The sequence below is a fragment of the Galleria mellonella genome, unplaced genomic scaffold (assembly GCF_026898425.1).
Source record: "Galleria mellonella isolate WM207_F2 unplaced genomic scaffold, CSIRO_AGI_GalMel_v1 utg65, whole genome shotgun sequence".
NCBI lineage: Eukaryota > Metazoa > Arthropoda > Insecta > Lepidoptera > Pyralidae > Galleria > Galleria mellonella.
This window is the reverse complement of record NW_026442138.1, coordinates 11,737,284-11,760,297: the sequence shown is the minus strand read 5'-3', so window position 1 is coordinate 11,760,297 and position 23,014 is coordinate 11,737,284. Positions and strand designations below refer to the sequence as shown.

The 23,014-nt window shown below is 34.0% G+C and overlaps 1 protein-coding gene and 1 long non-coding RNA gene across 5 annotated transcripts in view; both read left to right on the top strand.

The window, feature by feature from the left end:
• The window catches only part of LOC128201962 (uncharacterized), a 95,853-nt gene extending 86,461 nt beyond the window's left edge, over nt 1-9,392 (top strand). Inside the window, exon 6 of the long non-coding RNA XR_008253532.1 lies at nt 6,101-9,392. This is a non-coding gene — a long non-coding RNA (uncharacterized LOC128201962). The remainder of the gene's footprint in view (nt 1-6,100) is intronic.
• The window catches only part of LOC113519884 (phosphofurin acidic cluster sorting protein 1), a 189,622-nt gene that overhangs the window by 103,059 nt on the left and 63,549 nt on the right, over nt 1-23,014 (top strand). The gene's annotated exons all lie outside the window — the stretch shown is intronic.

The window sequence follows — 23,014 nt, the reverse complement described above, 5'->3', positions numbered from 1 at the left end:
AGATACGGTGGTATAACACTATGGTCCGGGAGGGAAGGGGTTGTTCCTAATGCGAACCACTAGTCCCATTGCTAGCAATATACCCTATCAGGTCGACCTCCACGTGATTCTCCTTGGAAACCATCGTCCTGAATTCTATGTGTTTTCATCATAATGGGTTAACTGATCTGCCTTTTAATTCTCACCTATCAACCCTCACTGGTGTCCCGCCAGCGCATACTGTTAGCGCAGGCGGGATTACCATTCCATTATCATTCATTAAAAAGATCACCATGGTCCTCAAGAATAGCAACAAATGGAGGGTATCATATGCATCAGTCACAAGGGCATGACGCCACAGTTACAATTCATGAATTATGGAGAATCTCATTGACATCACTGGGCATTCTGTGTGTCCCCATGGTGCCATTCATATCTGTTGACAACGGTTAACTTATAACGTCAGGTGGGCAGTCTGCTTATTTTCCTTTTCAAATATTATAAAAACAAAAGATCATTGAAAGGTTGCAGTGTCACAGGTTTTTCATAAAACAAAAAATAGTCTATCAACTTGATTGCCATTGCCAGTTGCATAAAAATGTAAGAATGTTAGATAGATAATTTTATTACTCTATGTATAGCTTTGTTTGATTAGATCTATTATTATTATTGCCACTGCGCAGTTGTATTGTACATCATCGACAACTGCGCGTGGGCAAAGGATATGGTCGGCGATGCTGCATAAATTATTTTTATTTTTTAGTCTTCTTGTTGACACTAATTGCTTATACAGGCGAGGAATATTTTGTGCGTGAACAATATTTTTCATTTATGTTAGTCTCGTCTGTCCAGTCTTCTTAATTCAATTTGAGACAATGGTCGACGTACACATTAGTCTAGCCATAATAAAACGCCTAAAAAGTATGTTCTCTTTCAATAAAACTTGATTAAAATTATAATTTTATTAGACGAATAACCATAACACAGTCTATCTATTAGTAGTTATTATTTTCATCACCATTTTAGCCGTTATCTGTCCACTGCTGAACCTCCCCCATTTCCCCCATAAACTGCTATAAGAAACAAGAAAATTCCTTATAATAGTTTGCCATGGGGATTTTGTCAGTAGTTGTCATTCCTGACAAGCGGATTGACAAATGCAGTTTGGCTTTGGTGACATTTGAAGAGGAATGTTGCTGACGGACGATCTAATGTATTTCGAAATGAAGAAACCGATCGAAGTGAATATATAATAATTCGACTGTATGGACTATTTAAAATAGGTGATGACATTTCTACCATCAATGTAACCAAATATATAGAAATCGGACCGGCACAGATATTACCCATGCTTAGAGTAAAATGACGAGATGTTTCGAGGCAGATTCAAATTATTTGAATTTAGAATGCGTTATGCTAATTTTAAGTTACTTCAGAAACGAGGAGATCTTATGTTTATTCGACAAAAAGAAATGTGTTACAAAATGAATTCGATACGGAAATACATATGCTGTCTATTTAAAAAAGAATTATTTTTAAAAACAATTTATCAATATCTATTCATGTCTGTCAATCTGTCAGTTTAATATATTCAACGTGTACACATACATCCTTGTTTAATATGATCAAACACAGTTCGCCTTCAATGAGACACGTGCCAACGTCCGATACGTGCTCGGAATCGTAATCGCGCGATGTTTTGGGGTCCCCGAATCAACTTTGAGTCTACTGGAGTCACGGTGTCTTCAAGTGCTAAAAGCAATTACATGACTGAAGAAAGTTTGAAAATTATATATATTTTATAAAATTATGATCAGCAAATAATAACTTCAACCGTTACCAAGTTAAAGAGGTCCCGGGTTTGATTCTTTGTGTGGCCAATTTACGAAACGAACTTTTCTAGCCTGGGTATCCTGGGTTGTATCAAAAGATGTTTCGTCGAATGGTTTCTCGTAAGACAATGTATAAAGCTTGAGAACCAGGCAATTTTTTAAACATACAATCGGGACTTAACGCAATGTAAATGCTTTTACAGGTAAATAGTACTGAAGTAAGCGGCGTCTTTGTCTGGAAGCTCGCGCACTCTTCGGGTACCCTCACACTGTCATTATATTCTAGATAATTCTAGAAACAACGCGAAAGTTTAACTTGTTACAAATTTTTAAGTTGTTACAAATTGTGAAAGTGATTTTGTTTATTACCTCTTAATGCTCAACCGGTATTGTTATATCACTGTGAAATTTGATATACACATACTACATAGAATGGAGAAGGATACAGCCTACTTTTTTTCCCGGTTGGTTAATATATCTCGGTCATGCGAACGAAGTCGCGAGTAAGAGTTAGTCAATAAATATTTTATTGTACTCAAATCGAATAACGAAGACACCTTAAAACAACTCTTCCACAATTAAAATAAGTGCTAACTCAAGAAAGTAATAAGTGTGACCTTAAAAAGCACTTAAAATTTCCACCAACTCGGGACCTTTCGATAACTGATGTTTGTCAGTTTAGGAACAAATTAATTTAACTTGAGTCTTGATTTCCAAGTAAAAGCGAATTTACCCTCAGGGCTACTGGAGCGTGAGGTTTGGCCAACGAAATCCGCTTGGGATTCATACCTACCTACCTTGTTACGGAGAGATTTAGACCTTTCTTACATGACGATACAGCTAAGAATGATGTTTCAGTGGACTGCTAGTTGAATATTGTTCGCTATTCGAGGTTCGTGTATTAGTTAAGTAAAGTAAAATAAAGAGTAAAAAAAGATTTTTTTTTTATATTTATTTAAAAAAATTTATTCACCATAATAAAATAAGGTACAAAAGGCGAACTTAATGCATGCTATTAGCATTCTCTACCAGTCAACCTTTGGAATGAACAGTGAATCACGACGCGCGGTACTTCATTATTAGAATAGGCAAAGAAAATAATAACTAATAATGTATAACATAATATGTATACAAAATAAATTATATATACATAAATATAAAGGAGTATGCATATATACTATATATACAACTAAATAGATATATAAAACATATATAAATAAATAAAAGATAACGATTAGCTACTATTGTTGTAATGTTTTTATTTAAGTAAACTTACATTAAAGTATTTTTAAATAGTAAATTTTTTCCATTATGATTGGGCATTCAGAACGCAATTTCAGACAATAAGAACGAGCAAGAAACTTAGCTGTTGCATGTTGCAAAAAGTTTAATTACACAAATAATGAATTTGTGTGAATACAGACTACTAAACTAACTAAAGTATCAGTTCATAATATTTAATATATTTATTTATTTATTTACACTCTGTTGCACTATTTATAAAATAGTAAATATATTTAACTGTAATAAGAAATAATACACGAAAGGCGGCCTTATCGCTAAGCAATCTCTTCCAGGCTAATATATATATTATTATGTATTATATATATATATATATATATATATATATATATATATATATATATATATATATATATATACACATACATGTATATATAACTGACCCAAAGGTTGTCTGAAAGAGATTGCTTAGCGATAAGGCCGCCTTTTGTATCATTTCTCATTAAAAATAACTCTATTTACTATTTTATAAATGGTGCAATAAGGTGTAAAATTAATAAATACATAACAATGACCAGAGCACGCAGAGTAGAGGTGAAGAATCTGCTTAATTTATTCGTTTTAGAAGAACTTACTGTTTTTTTTTTTCTTTTAAATTATTTGATATTTGTTATTTTATTTTATCGTTCTTTATTTTATTCACTTTACGCCGCCATTTTGAAGAGATTTATAGAATATACTACACGCAAACGACTGATATGCCGGGCATCGATAATGAAGTTTGCGAATAACCATTCCAATTTATATGAAATTTTCAACGGAGACTATCTCGAATAGTATCTTATTATTTAAGATCGTCTTTTCACTTTACGGTTGTTAAAAAGTCAGCAAAAAATTATGTATTATATATTTTTTTATGCAACTTAGAATGGCACACAAGCTGACGGACGGCCCACCTGAATAGAAAATGGTAATTGTCGCCTATAGACATGAGCAGTACCATGGACATAACAGAGTATATTGTTTCGCCTATGATACCCCCCATGCGTTGCCATTCCTGAGGACTCCGGTGTTATTCGTCTGTACTTTGTAAATTCATTGCCCTTCAAACCGAAACATAGCCATGCAAACATAACTGCTTCACGGTAGAAACACGAATGGGACAGAGGTGCCCAAGCAAATGACTTTTGTACAAAGTCTCCCTCTGGTATATATCATATGACTGTATGTGTTTACATATACGTAACTGCATTGAGTCCCAAAAATAAATTTCAATAATTAAATATAGTATCTTGCGTGTATCGTAATGTGTAAAGAGCCTTACAATTACTTTAATTTATTTTGAAATTACGAATTAACAATTATTTTTTATAAAACGGAAAGTATACATACATATATAATGTTCAGCGGTTCTAATAAATGGAGACTTATAATTATAGGAGGCTTTTGAAATTGCTTTTTTTTATGGCGTATAATGTTCTAAGTTAAAAGAAATCGTTACCCATAATACGCGTTAATATATTTGGAACTAGCCATAACCTCCGTCTTTGCTCTAAATGCTATTAATGTAATGATCGTAATAGTTTGTAACGATAGATGGATGGATATTTTTGTATATTTAATACGCTTTCGCGCAAAAATTACTGATCGATTTTGAATAAAATTTGGTGCACATGTAGGTTATATCTTAACTTAGCACATAGGATATTCAGATTTATATGCTGATTTATTTATTTATTTTATTTATTAATTAGTATATATATATATATATATATATATATATATATATATATATATGTGTGTGTGTTCATGGTGGACTGTTATGTCCATGATACTGCTCATGTCTATAGGCGACGGTTACCACTTTCCATCAGGTGGGCCGTCAGCTTGTTTGCCATTCTATGTTGTATAAAAATAAAAAAATAGATACTATATTAAAACAAAACTATCTATGGGTCTATTTATATATAGAGATTTGTTCCTTGAATGAAATAAATTCTTACTACTAATATTATAAATGTGAAAGTAAATTTGTTTGTTTGTTACCTCTTATCACCTGAACAGCCTAACCACTGACTGAAATTTTATATACTCGTACAAGTAATGTATGGGATGAAGAAGGAGGTAAGATGCTTTTTATCCCGGTCATTGAACACCCTACCCTGTACCCTGGTCACGCGAACGAAGTCGGAGGTAAAAGCTAGTAAAAATATCAATAAATAAATAAATCTAATATTTCTTATTGTAATACTGATCGAACTTCTTTCTATTCAGAAGTTTACAATTTAATTAATGTAGCATTCAAGCCACGAATTGTTTACTGTGATTTTAGTCGTACAAAGAAATAAATGGTATTTACATTGTTTTATAAGCAAACCATTGTATGTAGTGTACCGGAAATTATTTCTCTTTGTCCCCGCACATGTAAATGGTTCTTGTGCGTGCGATCGTACCGTCGATATCAATAAATAATGAATAGTATTAAACAATATTAACCAGAAGGAAAACTTTGTACAAAAGTCTGCTTGGGGAACTCTGTCCCACTCGTGTTTCTTTTTTTTTTATACAACTTAGAATGGCAAGCTGACGGCCCACCTGATGGAAAGTGGTAACCGTCGCCTATAGACACGAGCAGTACCATGGACATAACAGAGGAGTATACTGTTTCGCCCATGATACTCCCCATGCGTTGCCATTCCTGAGGACTCAGGTGTTATTCCTCTGTACCCTGTAAATTCACGCCATATCTCACCCTTCAAACCGAAACACAGCCATGCAAACACAACTGCTTCACGGTAGAAACACGAATGGGACAGAGGTACCCAAGCAATCGACTTTTCTACCGTGACGCAGTTATGTTTGTATGACTGTGTTTCGGTTTGAATGGTGCGGATATGGTAATGAAATTACAGACAGGTCTCCGTGTGGTGATGAAGTACTAATTTATTTGAAGTTTATTTGTTACATTTGTCGATAATATTGCGTTAAATATTATATGTTGTAAAATATTGAAAATAACAATTATTCTTTTTTTTTTTTTATTCCAGGTACCTATTTTTACTTGCGAATGAAATCGGTGGTAAGTTTTTACCTACTGCAAAAAAACAAGAAGAGGTTAAGAAAGTTATCTAAGCAAGACCGTTTAAAACATTTGAGACTTGCTTTTTGTCATCAAAAAGCTTGTTTATTTATAAAACTTAAATATACATATAATAAACTGCCCAATCAACAATTTTGGGTGTTATGTTAATAATTTTTCTTTTGTGTACTTATTTCTATTACATTTGTCAAATTTGCAAATAAATATATAGATAGATACTGTTTATTGTGTCCTAAATAATATTACAACAGTAAACTTATTATAAATACTATTATAAATATAAATACTTATTATAAACTTATTATAACAATTACAAGAAAATATTACAATTACAAAAAATTTCTCCCACGCACAACCACTCTTTGGAATCAACTTCCAGCAGCAGTGTTTCCGAACCGATACGACAACATAACCTTCAAGAAAAGAGCATATTCCTTTTTAAAAGGCCGTCAGCACACCTGCAATGCCGTAGGTGTTGTGGGTGACCATGGGCGGCGGTAGTCACTTACTATCAGGTGAGACGCTCGTTTGCCCCCTGTGTTGTAAAAAAAAAAACAATGAGCGGCCTTATCGCTAAGAGCGATCTCTTCCAAGACAACCTTTGGATGGACCAATTTTCTACGTTTCTATAATAATACCATAATTACCAAATAGACTTCGGAGTTGACGATTTTTTTTGCCGGAACGAAACTTTATTAAATTAAAATATATTAAATCTTTCCAAAAGCACTTAGAGTAATTACAATTAGTACTGAATCGACATTACGTGACTTATATCACTTTAACACGCACACATTCGTGACTCCGTTGACACGCAGACCGGTACCAAAAGAAAAAAATAAATAAAAACGCAAAAAAAAAGTAATTTCAAAGAAATTGACTATACAACAGGTACCTAGAGTTTTGTTCCATAAAAAAAAACTACCGATTCAGTCGTGACATCGCTTCCGATTGGAAATCATATTAACAGCTCGACTAGTTTCGAAATCAATTCGTGATGACTGTAAAAGAATTATTAAAATCGCATCAGAATTGGTCAGAATACGAGTATCGTGTACATGACACAAATATAAACATAAATGAATTTAAATGAAATTAAAGAAGAACTAAAAACATAGATACTCTTTTTGGGAATCAATGATAATGGAAAAGCAGTGAGTGAAATATTATCATATATTAAAGTCTTTTCTGAAAGTTTTTCATTTTCATATCAGAAATGCTTTTTGCCTGTATCCGTAGATTTTAAAGTAGGAAAAATAACGAAAAAGACCACTAGATGGCGTATTCAAATAAAACATACACCAGATTTTAAGTTTAACCTTCAAGAGTCAGTCTCTTGTCTGTCTACGAAAACAGAGTTAAATTTGATTCAGTGGTTTTTCGTGATACCGAAACAAACATACATACAGACAAAATTTCTAAAACATATTGATTTGATCTCTATTACTCTTACTTAGACTCTTCATTTTCTTTTTTTTTTTAAATATCTCCCATGTTCAGACATCATGTAGTTACAATTTTATTATAATAAAATATAAGGATAACGAAACATAGTGTTGTAATGGTGGTTTGCAAGTATCGAGAAAGGTCTAGATAAATCGAGTTAAATAGAAATATAAGTACATGTGTAAGGACTGAGGTCTTTAGCATTCAATACATATTAAATACCTGTAATACCAATCTTACCTTATACCTTACCGTTTTTATACCTATTTAAGGCATCAGTTTCTCATAATTATATTTATAATTAAATTAATATAAACATATGCCATTGTATTTCACTGTGAAGAGAAAATAAGTCGACTATTATTAATTTCAGCCTTTAAACTCCATGATCCCTCTGTCAATCAATAAATTGTAAATCCAAATCTAATAACCCATATCCAAACGTGACGGGGACTATTTTATAACATAGCAAAGGATCTAGCGGCTCACCTGATGGCAACTGTTTACCATGATTCATAAGCACCTGTAACATTAGAGAAATTGCAAGTGTGTTGCCGGCCTTTAAGGATGGAATATAGTAAATATCATATTAAGGTGGTCACTACATGTGATCATAGGAATGCTGGCTCCGTTATCAAACCAATGCCCTTATATTTTTCTATGTTAATTTAAACGAAAATAAAGTTGAAGCAAAATAAAAGCTTGTAGAAGCACTCGATAAGAGCATCTGTCAATTCTTTACTGTTTAAATAATATTCTAGCAAATACGATTTTAAAATGCTTATAAACATCGATTTGATTTGAGAAATAGTACTATTACTCTTACGGCGAGGATTTATTCCCCATTTAAAAATACGAACCGAAGTATACAAGCTGATTAGAAACAGAGCTTCTGCGCGTAAAGCTGCTAGAATGCGGAATCAAATTATTGGAATTTATTCAAGTATCACACATACGGTTATAATTTCTCATACAAGATACACTTCCAACAAAGCGATGCTGCCAAAACAAATAAATTATCTAAACTAATATTGTAAAAAGATTTGATTATTTGTATGTTTATTTGTTCTCCTCAGTCCTCAGGAATGGCAACGCATGGGGGGTATCATGGGCGAAATAGTATACTCTGTTATGTCCATGGTACTGCTCATGTCTATAGGCGACGGTTACCACTTTCCATCAGGTGGACCGTCAGCTTGTTTGCCATTCTAAGTTGTATAAAAAAAAAAAATTTGTTTGTAAGATAAGATAAATTTAAATTGAATTGCCTGATATCCAACTAAATATTTTTTTATAATGAAGTTTCATTCTGTACATGTAAATTCCTTTTTAAATTATTCGAAGTGGACAATTCGTATAGAAGTTACGACGACTATGTATGTATAAATGTTTAAAAATAAGAAAAATGCCACGGTGTGAGCGAACAGCCTTACAACTATTATTGTTAACCTTTCAACCGACTTTAAAAATTAAGTTCTTAATTTGATTGTATTTTTTATATTTGTTACTTCATAACTCCGTCAGTTGTAAATCGATTTCTATTTTATTTGAAAGATTTACTTATGAACAGGAATCATACAAATTTTATCAAAAGCCGTCCAGTAGTTTAGTTTTTAAATAAAAAAAAATATACCTAACTGGTTTTGCCATATTGAATTTTTATGGAAAACAACCTTTTTTTTTTAAACAACTTAGAATGGCAAACAAGCTGACGGCCCACCTGATGAAAAACGGAAACCGTCGCCCATAGACACGAGCAGTACCATGGACATAACAAAGTATACTGTTTCGCCCATGATACCCCCCATGCGTTGCCATTCCTGAGGACTCAGATGTTATCTCTCTGTACCCTGTAAATTATAAAACCTTAAATTACGTTTGTCCAAAGGAAGTTCTAATTTACCTATTATATTGTTATATTTATTTATCTACTTGTGCGAACCCGGGGCGGGTAGCTAATACTTGATATAACTGTTAGAAATATAATATGTCATATGCCAGCTGCAGTAGCCATTCTACGGGTTTGGCAAACTTACCCAAATAGCTAGTGCCGATTCGGAAAACAAAGCTGCTCAATCAACATCTCTATTTGGTCGGAATACAAGCTAGATTAATTTTTACAGCGGCAAAACGACATTTTAATATATTGGCCGCTTAGCGATGCAAATACGGGGGTGTGCCAAAATATTATCTCTATGCTACAGCAATAATAATTTTGGACGATGGCCAAAATAGATACAGCTGGATTTTAAATAGTCTCGTGTTTTGTAAGTTATTTATCTATTTAACCATATTATTGCTGGTTTTAACATGTTGTGTTGGGGGAAAGGATTGTTAGTAATACGCTAGGTACTTCTTCTTTTCATTTAAGAGTTTCCTCTTGTCGGTGCAACTAATTCATGCATCTTCTTCCAGCCAGCTCTATCCCAGGCCATATCCTTGACCTCCCTATACGACATGACGCCTAGTGTTTCCTTTATCTGTCTCATGTAGTTATTCTTCGGTCTTCCTCTTCCTCCGCCTATCTTTCCTTCTACTATGTTCTTAAAAAAATCGTCATGTCGTATATTGTGGCGCAGCATTTTGCCTCTTCTATTCTCTATTATTACGCTAGGAACTGTTAGGTTACTATTAGGTCGACCTCCATGTGGTCTCCCCTGAAAATCCACAATGGTTTCCAGGGGGGATCACGTAGAGGTCGTAGTTAATTCCATCACGATGGGCTAACTGTAACTTATTTATTCTCCCTCACTGGTACTTCGCCAGCGTATACCGTTAGCGCAGGCGGGGGGTTACCATACATTATCATTCATTGAAAAAAATAAACATGTTGTGTTACCTACAAATTGTCATGTTTAATTTTTTGGGTAAAATTTTAAATTATTGCAAGTCAAAATGTACCCCACTCCGATTATTCAATTTCGCTCCACTCCATTCCTTTGATTCTTTTAAATTACATTGCGAAGCTTCCTAGAAATTAAAGGAACGATTATTTTTCTTTTTCAATAAACGAATACAGAAAGGAGAGAATTTTAATATATTTTTACATACTTCTGGGAATATCCAACTGAATTATGAATGTGGTAAATGTCATCGCACATGGCATGTCCTACCACTTTCTTAAGCCTAACTTCTGAGAAATAATTTAGATAGATATCTATATAAAAATATACATATTTGCGCACAAACAACAACATACATAGATAAATATATACAAAATATACGAATACATATACAAATAACAGGAAAATACATAAAAGAAGTAATACAATTTTTCTTTTCTTGCGTATGCCATAGTAATACAAAATGGTCACAACTCAATTTATTGCTTTGCCTTCAATAGAGTACATCCATGATATTCTATTGTGTCTAAAAGCGAATAATAAAATAAAATTATCAATAATTTGATTGGCGACATTTCATCCAGCAGGTAAATGGAATGGAAACGTAAATTGATGGTGCTCCTAATTTCTGCTTTACACTCAGGATTTTTTTTTAAATTGAACTTAATGGCGGTTAATCGAATGAGAGGTGGTATATTGTCCTAATATTTTGTGATTTGATATAAGAAGCTACCAAATTATACCAGTTATTGCATTGGCATTTGCATCCTTGTGATTAAAATTTCTCCTTTATGACTATAAATCTATAGTTAATTTATTGTCCATAGACTCGCAAGGCTCCACATACGACCTTGTTATCAGGTGAGATTGCGATATATTATGCAATCTTACTATTATTATTATTTCAGCTATTAACTGTCCGCTGCTGAACATACGAGTACAACTCAATAGGCACAAATTAATATAAAACTCAATAGGCGTGTACGAGCAGATACGTCATCCATTCATGTTTCAACCGTGAAGCAGTTGTGTTTGCATGGCTATGTTTCGGTTTGAAGGGTGGGATATGGCGTGAATTTACTGGGTACAGAGGAATAACACCTGAGTCCTCAGGAATGGCAACGCATGGGGGGTATCATGGGCGAAACAGTATACTCTGCTATGTCCATGGTACTGCTCATGTCTATAGGCGACGGTTACCACTTTCCATCAGGTGGGCCGTCAGCTTGTTTGCCATTCTAAGTTGTATAAAAAAAAATCTAGAAGTCATTTCTTTCATTAAAATTCCTACCTCTGAAACCCACGTGTACGTAGTAGCGAGCAAAACGTTATTATTGCAATAAAAAAATTATGCATTCTTTATTTAAATATTCTCGTTCATTTAAAAATCTCCATTTCTCGTTTCTCCTGTCGGACTCGGGAAACTGCGATTACGGGTAGAAATCTTGACGACTAGTGTTATCAATTCAAATTACTATGCAGAAAGAGCAATTAGTACAAACTGAGACACTATCTGTGCGTCTGTTTGCCGGACGGGCTGTGATAATGGATCGTTTGTGCAACGCTGCACCTGTCTCGGTGCCCTAGTTTGTTCAATAGTAACTATTGATATAACAAATTCCATGAAACTAATTGCTTGCTATTTCGTTTCGCTTCACAATCGAGGTATTCATGAGACGCCGAATTTCATTTTTCATTTTTTATTTTTATGGCTAATAACATTTTGTCCTTTGTTTTTAATTATATATATAACAAAATACAAACGGCAAACGAGTTGACGGCCCACCTGATGGAAAGTGGTAACCGTCGTCTATAAACATGAGCAGTACCATGGACATAACAGAGTATACTGTTTCGCTGAACCCAGTAAATTCACGCCATATCTCACCCTTCAAACCGAAACACAGCCATGCAAACACAACTGCTTCACGGTAGAAACACGAATGGGACAGAGAGATTAAAAGGTAACGAATATAAACAAAATACATCCGAATTGAGAACCAAAAAAAAAAAAACAAAAAATAAGTGTGAAATAATCAATTGATATATATTTTTTTTAACCTGTAAGCTTTTATTTAAACGTTTACATTTGTATAACTGAATTTATTATGTAAACTTACGAAGTGGAAAAAAAATTAATAGTATTGACTGTAAATGAATTGTAATTTTACTTTATAATTTTTGTAATATTATTATGTACATTGTTATTTTGTGCTTTGAATAAATAAATAAAAATAAATAAATCCTCATTTTGAAGGCAGTTGAAAATTATATAAAAATGAAATCAATAATTCATGGGGAACTGTTGTATTATATATTGTGTATATATAAGCTCGTGTTTTCGTTTGATTGATGGAAATGGACGAATCATTTCCCCGGCCGAAGATGGAGATTAATTTCACAAATGCTTTTATCTCTGACTGTCTTGAACTGTGATGTTTTATGTTTCCATAAATTTACGATAGATTGGCAACCTTTATGAACGGAGTTTTATTCTTTGTTAGTTTGTATATATCCAAAATTCTGATCTTGTAAATTTAGAATTTTATAAACGAAGGGTAACAGTCGAATTTTTTGTCCTGTTTTGTTTGAATTTATATAAAAATAATTTAGTATTTGAAAAATAAACATGTATAGATTTTTTTATACAATCTTTCATAATATTATATATGGGAAGAAGGATTTGTTAGTAATGGGTTCTAACAGACATTGCTAGCAATATACCCTAACAGGTCGACCTCCACGCGGTTCCCCCTGGAAATTGTCGTGGTTAATTCTTGTCGAATTCTTCATAACTTTGACCTATGCCTTCATCCTCGCCTTTAATTTATCAACGCATACTGATAGCGTTAGACAATGTTACTATTCCATTATCACACATAAATAAAAAAAATATGTATGTGAAAGTGAGTTTGTTTCTTTATAGCACCTTAACGGCATAAAAATTCACTATGAAATTTGGTATACACGGTGGAAGATGGAAATGGATATAGGCGCCAGTCACGCGAACGAAGATGCGGGCAAAAGCTAGTATTATATAACATTAAGCAAAAAATAGAATCATCATCATATCGGTCGTTAACTGTCCACTGCTGAACATAGGCCTCCCCCATAAGGAGAGCTTTGTCTGTAGTTTCCACGCTTGACAGGCGGGTTGGCAACCGCAGTTAGGCTTTGGTGATGTTTCAAAAGGAACGCTGCTGTCCATCTCTCGGCCGTTAAGTTCCTTTAGTCACCTCTTATCCACCGGCATCCACAGGAAAAGAAGGGGAGGCCTATTCTATACGAGAACCATACAGTACAGTAGTACAATATACATTAGTTGTTAGGTTCTTTACATTTTCATTAATTTCTATTGACAGAAACAATAATCAAACTGCAAACATCTGGGGGGGGGGGGGAAAGGGATTGTTAGCAATGGAGTTTGACAGCCCCATTGCCAGCAATATGCCCTATTAGGTCGACTCCACGTGGTTCCCCCTGGAAACCATCGTGAACAATTCTTGTTGAATTCGTCACGATGGGCTAACTGGCCTGCTTCATCCTCATCTATCATTTTTCACTGGGGCCCCGCCGGTGTATACCGATAGCGCGGGTGGGGTTACCATTCCATTATCACCCATTAAAAAAAAAACTGCAAACATCTACACTGGGGTAAAACTTGTATCAATCGATTACTAATGAAATTGATTTTTTTTTTTTTACAGTAAAGTGTGACATGCGAAATAAGTAACAATTATTTGAACAACATATCTTTAAATCCATGTCATTCTACCAATAGGAGAGCTTAGAATATGTAATAAGTATTAGAAAATGGCGAAAACTCTGAAGATTCGCGCTCCAATATCAAATAAATCAAGCCAAATAATAAATCTCACTAAGACAATGACTTTATCACAATTCCCATTATATAAATTGATCTTTTAACACGCGAGTGTACCGCTTGACCTAGACCGTGCCCTCAGATATTTACAGCAGCTATAAATAGACTATTGTGGCCACCGGGCGTTGTCTGCACCACTCAGTGAAATTAATCTAGCGTTTCTAGAATATTTCAGTGTAATAATGTGTAAGTGTATAAGTTTAGACTTTCGCGCTGCATGTTTTATGTTTTATAAGAGACAGAAATTAACAGGATCATTTAAGTAAACTATGACAATTTGCCTGAATTAGCTCTAGGTTTCAATCACGTTACACCGTTCAGTTTCAGTGGATCTCTTGTTTAGTTTTTAACGTATTTCCATTAGTGTTTTAAATTTTTATATTTTCTATATATGTGTTAATAAATTATGTAAATTTGTCATATTTGTTAATCGATTTTCAACGACTTCCAAAAGTAAGATTAATTTTATTGTCGCAGTAATCTAAACTGAGAGCCTACCATGTAATGTTTCCGAAATTTCGGATCCGAACGAAACAAAAATTTGATGTTAAAATTACTTGATACATACCGTTTAGAAATATTAAAAATGCTAAAGTATCGTTCCTTTTTACTTTTATGGTAGGATTTATGACAAATGAAATGTTAGGCTCCATTTATAGGGTCGATTTTGGTACAAACAAAAACACGAAATCGAGCCCGAAAATTCGGAATTTCATTTCATGGTAGACCCCCTGATTTCAATCATTCTTTGTTCAATCAAAAAAGTATACATATATGCATGTAAAAAAGCCAAATTTTGCGTGCATATACAATTGTCGTTTACCATCAGATGGGCTGTATGCTTGTTTGCCACTTTTATGATATAAAAAAAAAACCTTTTCCATTTCAAAGTCGCTTAAAAATATAGCTACCTATTTATTATTTTATCTCTGGCTTAACTGAGCGATCACGCGCGAGCCGGTTCAACTTCGTTAATTACTCTGGCAGTGCATGTGCCAGTTTCCCGCGTTAAATTGATGTTTGCTTCGTTACAAAAGGTACTCTGCATGGTTGAGTTTCAAATTTATACGATTTTTAGAAGTACATTTTTTTAACGTGTAATCACTGCTGTTTGTTTAGAATTCTGTTTATTTGGATTGAAAATGGTGGGCACTTGTTGCGAATTTAATGCTTTTTACATATTATATTTATTTTTCACAATATATTATATAATATGTGGAAGTAAATTAAAGAAGGTTTCGTTCCGTTTTTGTTTCCAATAGAATGTTGTTCCTCATCGTTTGAATGTTTTTTTTGTGTTCTTAATATAATTCTTATACTTCCTTTGGTATTAATAAGGTTATTGATATTACTATCTTGATAGTCCTATATTAACTTTGTATCCTATATTAATAATTAATTAATTTGTTAGAATATGGTGCAACAAGATGGCAGTAGTAAATAAATTCCCATCATATTCTGGTGTTTCCAGCGTACAAATATTTAAAAGCATTATACATTATTACAATTAGTACGGGCACGTGATGTGCCCGTATTTCCCAGTCAATTACCAATTTTCATTATATAATTCTAGATTTAGTAAATATTTCAATAAATGTCAATATTAAATGTCAAAACTAAAATTTTATGAAAATATGTAGCCAAAAGAATGCTACCAAAACCACAATTACTTTGGTAGCATTCTTTTGGCATTCAGAAATTCATTAACAGAATGTCTTCGCGAAAAAAATGTATGTGTAACGAAAACAAATAAATCGATTTGACCTTAGCGATTGCAAAAATAATAATCAAGATTAATTCAAAATTTGAGAAATTGTCGATAATCATACAATAGAAAATATAGACGAATTGAGAATTTGCTCCTTCTTGATGATGCTGATGCTTGTTTTGATAAACAATCGACATATTGTTGAAGTTGGAATGTCGCCTCAGATGTTTGTGCTGAATTAATTTTTTTAAATCCGTATACTCCTGAGAATAAACGAGTGTGTTCCGAACAAAAGCTTTGATGTGGTAAATAAAAGTTGGTATATGATTGCGAAACTCTATTGAAGTTAATTGATGTTTGAATTTATGTAGACACTGGCCATTAATTAATCACGATTTCCTTTGGATTTTAGTTTTTGAATTTTATGTTTTTATTCTTGTGATCTCAATTTTTTAAATAATTTTTTTAATGTTTCAGTTATGTATATGTATGTATATTTTTTGAGTTTATCCTATACAAAATCGAAACTTTTCTATTTAAAAAAATGGTTTATAAGATATTCCAATAATATGTATTGTATCTAATCTGTCTCGTGTAGAATACTAAGTTATAGATGTAATTTTTGTTAATGGATGATAATGAAATGGTAATCTCACCTGTGCTATCGGTATACGCGTGTGTATATTGCTAGCAATGAAAGTACGGGGCATCAGTGGGGGATGATAGGTGAGGATGAAAGTGGGTCAGTTGGCCCATCGTAAAGAATTTAACAGGAATTTACGACGATGGTTTCTAGGGGAAACCACTCGGAGGTCGACCTGAAAGGATATTTTTTTCAATGGATAATAATGGAATGGTAATCTCGTCTGTGCTAACAGTATACGCTGGCGGTGCACCAGTGAGTGATAATAGGCGAGGCTGAAAAGGCAGATCAGTTAGCCCATCGTGATAAATACACTTGAAATTCAGCACGATGGTTTCCAGAGGGGGCCACGTGGAGGTTGACCTATCAGGGTATATTGATAGCAATGGGACTTTTAGTTCTCATTACTAACAATCCCTTCTTCCCCCCTCCCCCTCACCCTTGAAAGAGTATGTTGGTAGCAGACGTTACTAGCAATTATTTTTCCCCTGAGATGTAATATTAGGTATATTGAGATATTTGTTTAAATTTAATGAACACATAAGGTATAATTAATGGATTGAATACAGTGAAGATCTGCTTCGTTTCGTTATCGCGTTCTGTACAAATATTTGTTCCAGAATGTTTTGTTTGATACAGATCCAGAAGGGCGGACGCATGCTCTGCGATCTCTTTTTATATGTCTTCAAGTACCTTATCCAATACTAATGTTCAAACCTTATTAATAATACACACTCACTTTTTCTTTTTTTAATAATCAGCTGACGATATAGTAAAAAAATAATTTCTTTAGATTGTTTGGCAGGCGTTCATGCCTGCTATAACATTACGCGCGCGTTGTCAACCCTGAAGTAATCTTTACCCCTTTTTGAAGAACCCCTTGTTATTGTCTCATGGAAAAACATCGATAGGAAGTTCATTCCATAATCTGAGCGTTTTTGGAAGGAAACATCTCTGAATATACTACTAGTATATAATAACCGCGCTATTCCCCGTCGTTGGTGAGCTGTTTCATGGTAAAAAGTGTGGTATTATGTGATAATATTAGTAAGATTATTATTAATAGGAAATGAGCACGTTTAATTATAATCGCATCGGATCTTAAGTGACGATGAGGTCAAGGTGTGTATTTAAAATTTTTAAGTTTCGTAAAGGAGTTCTTATTTCACCTAATTTATTTTTGTGTATATTACGGGATATTTTTGACAATTTTGAGAATTGTTCTTGCTATGAGGTTTACTCCTGTATTAGTCTCATATTAATTTTTGTCAAGAATAAAGTCGCTTACATGTACAGCTAAATCGCGCTTACTTCCTAATTATAACAATTTTCGCATTTTACAATTTTTTGCCCTTATAAACTTCTTTGGAAATACATTCAAAACGTCAAAACAGTATTATTTAAATCAACGAATGTAACAACTATTAGTTTTGAATTATTTACAATGATAATTATGTTCAATAAAAGACTAATTTATTAAAAATAAATAAATATCGGATGACCGTGACGGCTATGCAGATCCGCAACCTGACCGAAAGCCGTCAGGCGGCGCGGCGCTTGCGGCCTCGCGTGAGTCAGCGGGTCAGCGCAGCGTCTGCGTAATGTCTCGCGTTTGACCGATAGTATACTCCCGTCACGGGCCGTGACCTCGCCCATCGGTAATTAAAAACCGGTTACGCTTGTAACCCGATGTTGTTAACTTATTTCACATGCATTTATGTGGTGCAGAGTATGCAGTCTATGTTTATTTTTGTAAATTTATTTTCCAGATTACATTTTTTTTATTAAAATAGCTAAAGGTGCATCCGTTTCTAAATACAGCAAAAGCAAAAACTCTGCTTATATAGCTGATAAGTGATGTCATCATCATATGTAGTGTGATATAATGTATTATGCGATAATAAAAATAATCACATCACGCCATGATAGGATCATCTCTAACACATATAAATTATAAAATGATGGTATATGGCAGGAAAAGCACAAAAGATCCGATGGGTCAACGTGCAACAGCTTAGCTGACCCCATACGCGAATAAAAGATGATACTTAAATATTCCATAATCTTTTTTTATCATTAAATAAAAATTATGAATAAGTACTGAAATGGAAAATAATGTTATATTTTTCTATGTATTTTCACTTTTTTGCGTATGTCTGTGATTTGTGTGCTGCTATTAGTAATACAAATAAATTATAACATAATAGAGCATATAAGTCCAACTGACGTGACCTTCTCATTTATATATGATGATATATGTTTCGTTACATAATATTTAGACATAAGGATAGGTTAGATTACGGTTTGGTTTGATGAAAAACCCCAAATTTTTTTTTATAAAATACCTACCAATTCATGTTTTTTATACAACTTAGAATGGCAAACAAGCTGACGGTCCACCTGATGGAAAGTGACAACCGCCGCCCATAGACATGAGCAGTACCATGGACATAACAGAGTATACTGTTTCGCTCATGATACACCCCCCATGCGTTGCCATTCCTGAGGACTCAGATGTTATTCCTCTGTACCCAGTAACTTCACGTTCGTAAATCCGAAGATATACTGGTGAAACCGAAGATTTATTTAGAATTTTTATTTTTAATATATACACGCCGTTCTTTACCCGTCATTAGACCAGACCAAAGTCTCGCATGGCTGGTCTCCGTATAAGGCGTGTGACGATAGCAGTCTTGCTTTCTTGTCGTCTCGCATTGTTTTCGACAAGTCGAAGTCCCCATCGCCGTGTAGGTAACTGCATCGCGTCATACAGACAATTGAAATTACAGTTACGACATTCTTATAGACACGACTGTGTTTAATTTGATATATCAAGATCGTGACGGAGGCTCTCTCACGAAGTGTCTTTTTAACACGCGAAAAAATACGTTGAATTAAGATTTTTTTTATATCTTGTGTGTGACCATATAGTAATAAAAAATAAATAAATAATAAAATTAAATCACTGTTATATTCTTAAAATGCAATGTATGTTTTATCTTAATACGCCATCTAGAACTAGTTACATATCTTTTTTCAAAATCTACTCGCACGCGAACCAAGTTGCAGGCAAAAACTAGGTTTAAATATTAGAATTTAGAACGTGAAATGATACATCAAAAATTGCGACTATTCTATATATATTATAGGTTATATTACGGTTTGGTTTGATGAAAAACCCCAAATTTTTTTTTATAAAATACCTACCAATTCATGTTTTTTATACAACTTAGAATGGCAAACAAGCTGACGGCCCACCTGATGTAAAGTGCTAACCGTCGCCTATAGACATGAGCAGTACATGGACATAACAGAGTATACTGTTTCGCCTATGATACCCCCCTTGCGTTGCCATTCCTGAGGACTCGGGTGTTATTCCTCTGTACCCAGTAAATTCACGCCATATCCCATCTTTCAAACCGAAACAAAGCCATGCAAACACAACTGCTTCGCGGTTGAAACACAAATGGGACAGAGGCGCCCAAGCAATCGACTTTTGTACAAAGTCTCCCTCTGGTCTACAAATTTTAAGCTAATTGTCAAACAACTACTCAATGCATCAAATTTGGTTTTGTTAAAAACTATTTAACCTAATTCGTTGAATATTACTACGTACATAATGTAATTGCTAATTGCACTAAGTAACCGACACCCACACGATTCATAACATTTTTTTTTAATTAATGCAACAGAGAAGAGAATAACAGAAACAATTATATCATTCAATCAATTACACATAATCGTTATACATACAATGACACCGTGTAAAGATGGTATGTATTACGCGACAACCGCGTAGCAACAATCGCACGTAATTATGAGGTAACGTTATTATCGATTATCGACCGGAGTCGATTACTCTTCCGAGTATTCGAGTGTTTAATGAGATCGTGACTGTATAGTGCGTGGTTTTGTGGAGTAATCTTCGCTTGAATTACCACTGTGTCTCGAGATAGCAACGTAATAGGATTCTAGGATGGAACTGTAATTTTGCTATTTGCGGTTTATTTGATTTTCTATTTGTATTTACCGGTTTGTGTGGGTATCTATATGTGTATGTACATAGTTACTATAGTTATTAAGAGCTCCATTCATATTACAGAATATTATAAACATAATGAATGTTGAGGTATCCCTTCATGAATTTTCTTTAAACTGTTTGATGTTTTAAGTTACTTTTTAAATTGTTGACATTATTCATTCATTCATTTCATTTCATTTCATATAATCTCTGATCGATGAATATTGTCTGCTAACAACACTCTTACTTTAATAATATAAATATGAAAATGAGTGTATTTGTATATATATTACTTCTAAGCGTCTTAACAGCTTAACCAATATCTATGAAATTTGCTATACACGAATCATATGAAATGGAAAAGGATAAAGGCTATTTTTTATACCGGTTAGTGAACCTGTCCCTGCCACATGGACGAAGTCGCAGGCAATAGTTAGTCTATTATAAAACTTATTAAGCCGGCAACTAAATATAATTATATAGTAGGTAGATAATTATATTCGAAGAATATATCCCATTTCTTAAGTCGGGTATATAGAAAGTAAGCTTAATAATAGACGCAGTAAAACCAAGCCTGGGCAGATCTGCACTGTCTCCACCGAGATTAGGCAAGGAGATTAGGTGTCGAGATTGAAACAAACAACTATCTCGATCAGAGAACCTAAACAAGCGAACAAAACACTGGTTATAAAGTTTACGATGATATAAAAGGGGTTTTCGTACTTATATGGCGCTTTTGGTGGCGGTTTTTATGTCGTACGAAGAAAACGGGTAGAGACGACAAAGTTTTTATAAAGCCAGTTTTTATTTTTTTTTTATGGATGAAAATGGAATGGTAACCCCGCCTGCGCTAACGGGATACGTTGGCGGAGCACCAATGAAGGGTGATAGATGAGAATGAAAACAGGCCAGTTAACCCATCATGATGAATTCATCAGGAATTAACCATGATAGTTTCCAGGGGGAACCGCGAGGAGGTCGACCTGGTTGGGTATATTGCTAGCAATTGGATTCTCAGTCTCCATTACTAACAATCCCTCCCCCCCCCCCTAAGAAGCCAGTTAGGTACTCAAATTTAGTATATATTATTATATTTTATTGAATTAAGTGCTATCCTGCAGAAATCCATATCACTGTTTACTTGCAAATCATAATTTTTCACAAAGTTCATCCATCTTTTTTTTAAGTCTTCCTCTACCTTTATAGCAGTTCGCATCCATACTTAATACTTTTTTTCACTAACTCCCAATATGTTCAATCAATAAAATTTTCATTAATAAGAAAGCCAGTATCACTTTTAAATAAAATCGAAATACGTCTCTTAACAATAGAGTAAGCATTAAAAACCTATAAAATATCCGAATGATCATCATGATTTATATGTAACATACACGCAGTTAACACACTATAAAACTGGTTGCCCCATTAACACCCTATTCCAAGCACGTTCGTCACCCAACGCTGCTTTTTAGGAATGAGTTATTTTTTCGTAATGAGCTTGTAATTTATCATTCCATAGGACACTTGTTAATCACTCAAGAGTAGTTCTGTAAGGGCATCTCGATTCTGTATGATGACATTGTATGTACTTTTTTAGACTACTAACAATATCTAATACTTGTAATTGGATTGTTTCAATCAGTCATGCATTTATTCGCAAAAATATTGGGAGTTAAGTGTACCTATATATAGATCTATATTCTTAATATTTATGAGGTCGCTATATTTTATTTATAATATTGATTTCACTGTTCACTTTCACAATAGATTATGAAGATGTTAATCATGTCACCGGAGGGACACTTTGTACAAAAGTCGATTGCTTGGGTACCTCTGACCCATTCGTGTTTCAACTGTGAAGCAGTTGTGTTTGCATGGCTGTGTTTCGGTTGGAAGGGTGGGATATGGCGTGAATTTACTAGGTACAGAGGAATAACACCTGAGTCCTCAGGAATGGCAACGCATGGGGGGTATCATGGGCGAAACAGTATACTCTGTTATGTCCATGGTACTGCTCATGTCTATAGGCAACGGTTACCACTTTCCATCAGGTGGGCCGTCAGCTTGTTTGCCATTATAAGTTGCATGAAAAAATTGTAACTCCAGATATTATATCATAACCCTACGCATATCATCAGACTTTAATTCACTACTAAACATACATCTACCTCATACGGGGTGGTTTTGCCACGCTTGGTTGGCGGATTCGGAATCGCAGTTTGACTTTTCGTGATGTTTTAAGAGGGACGCTGTTGCTCATCCTACTACTATAACATTACGCATATATATGATTTTTTTTTTATGGATGAAAATGGTA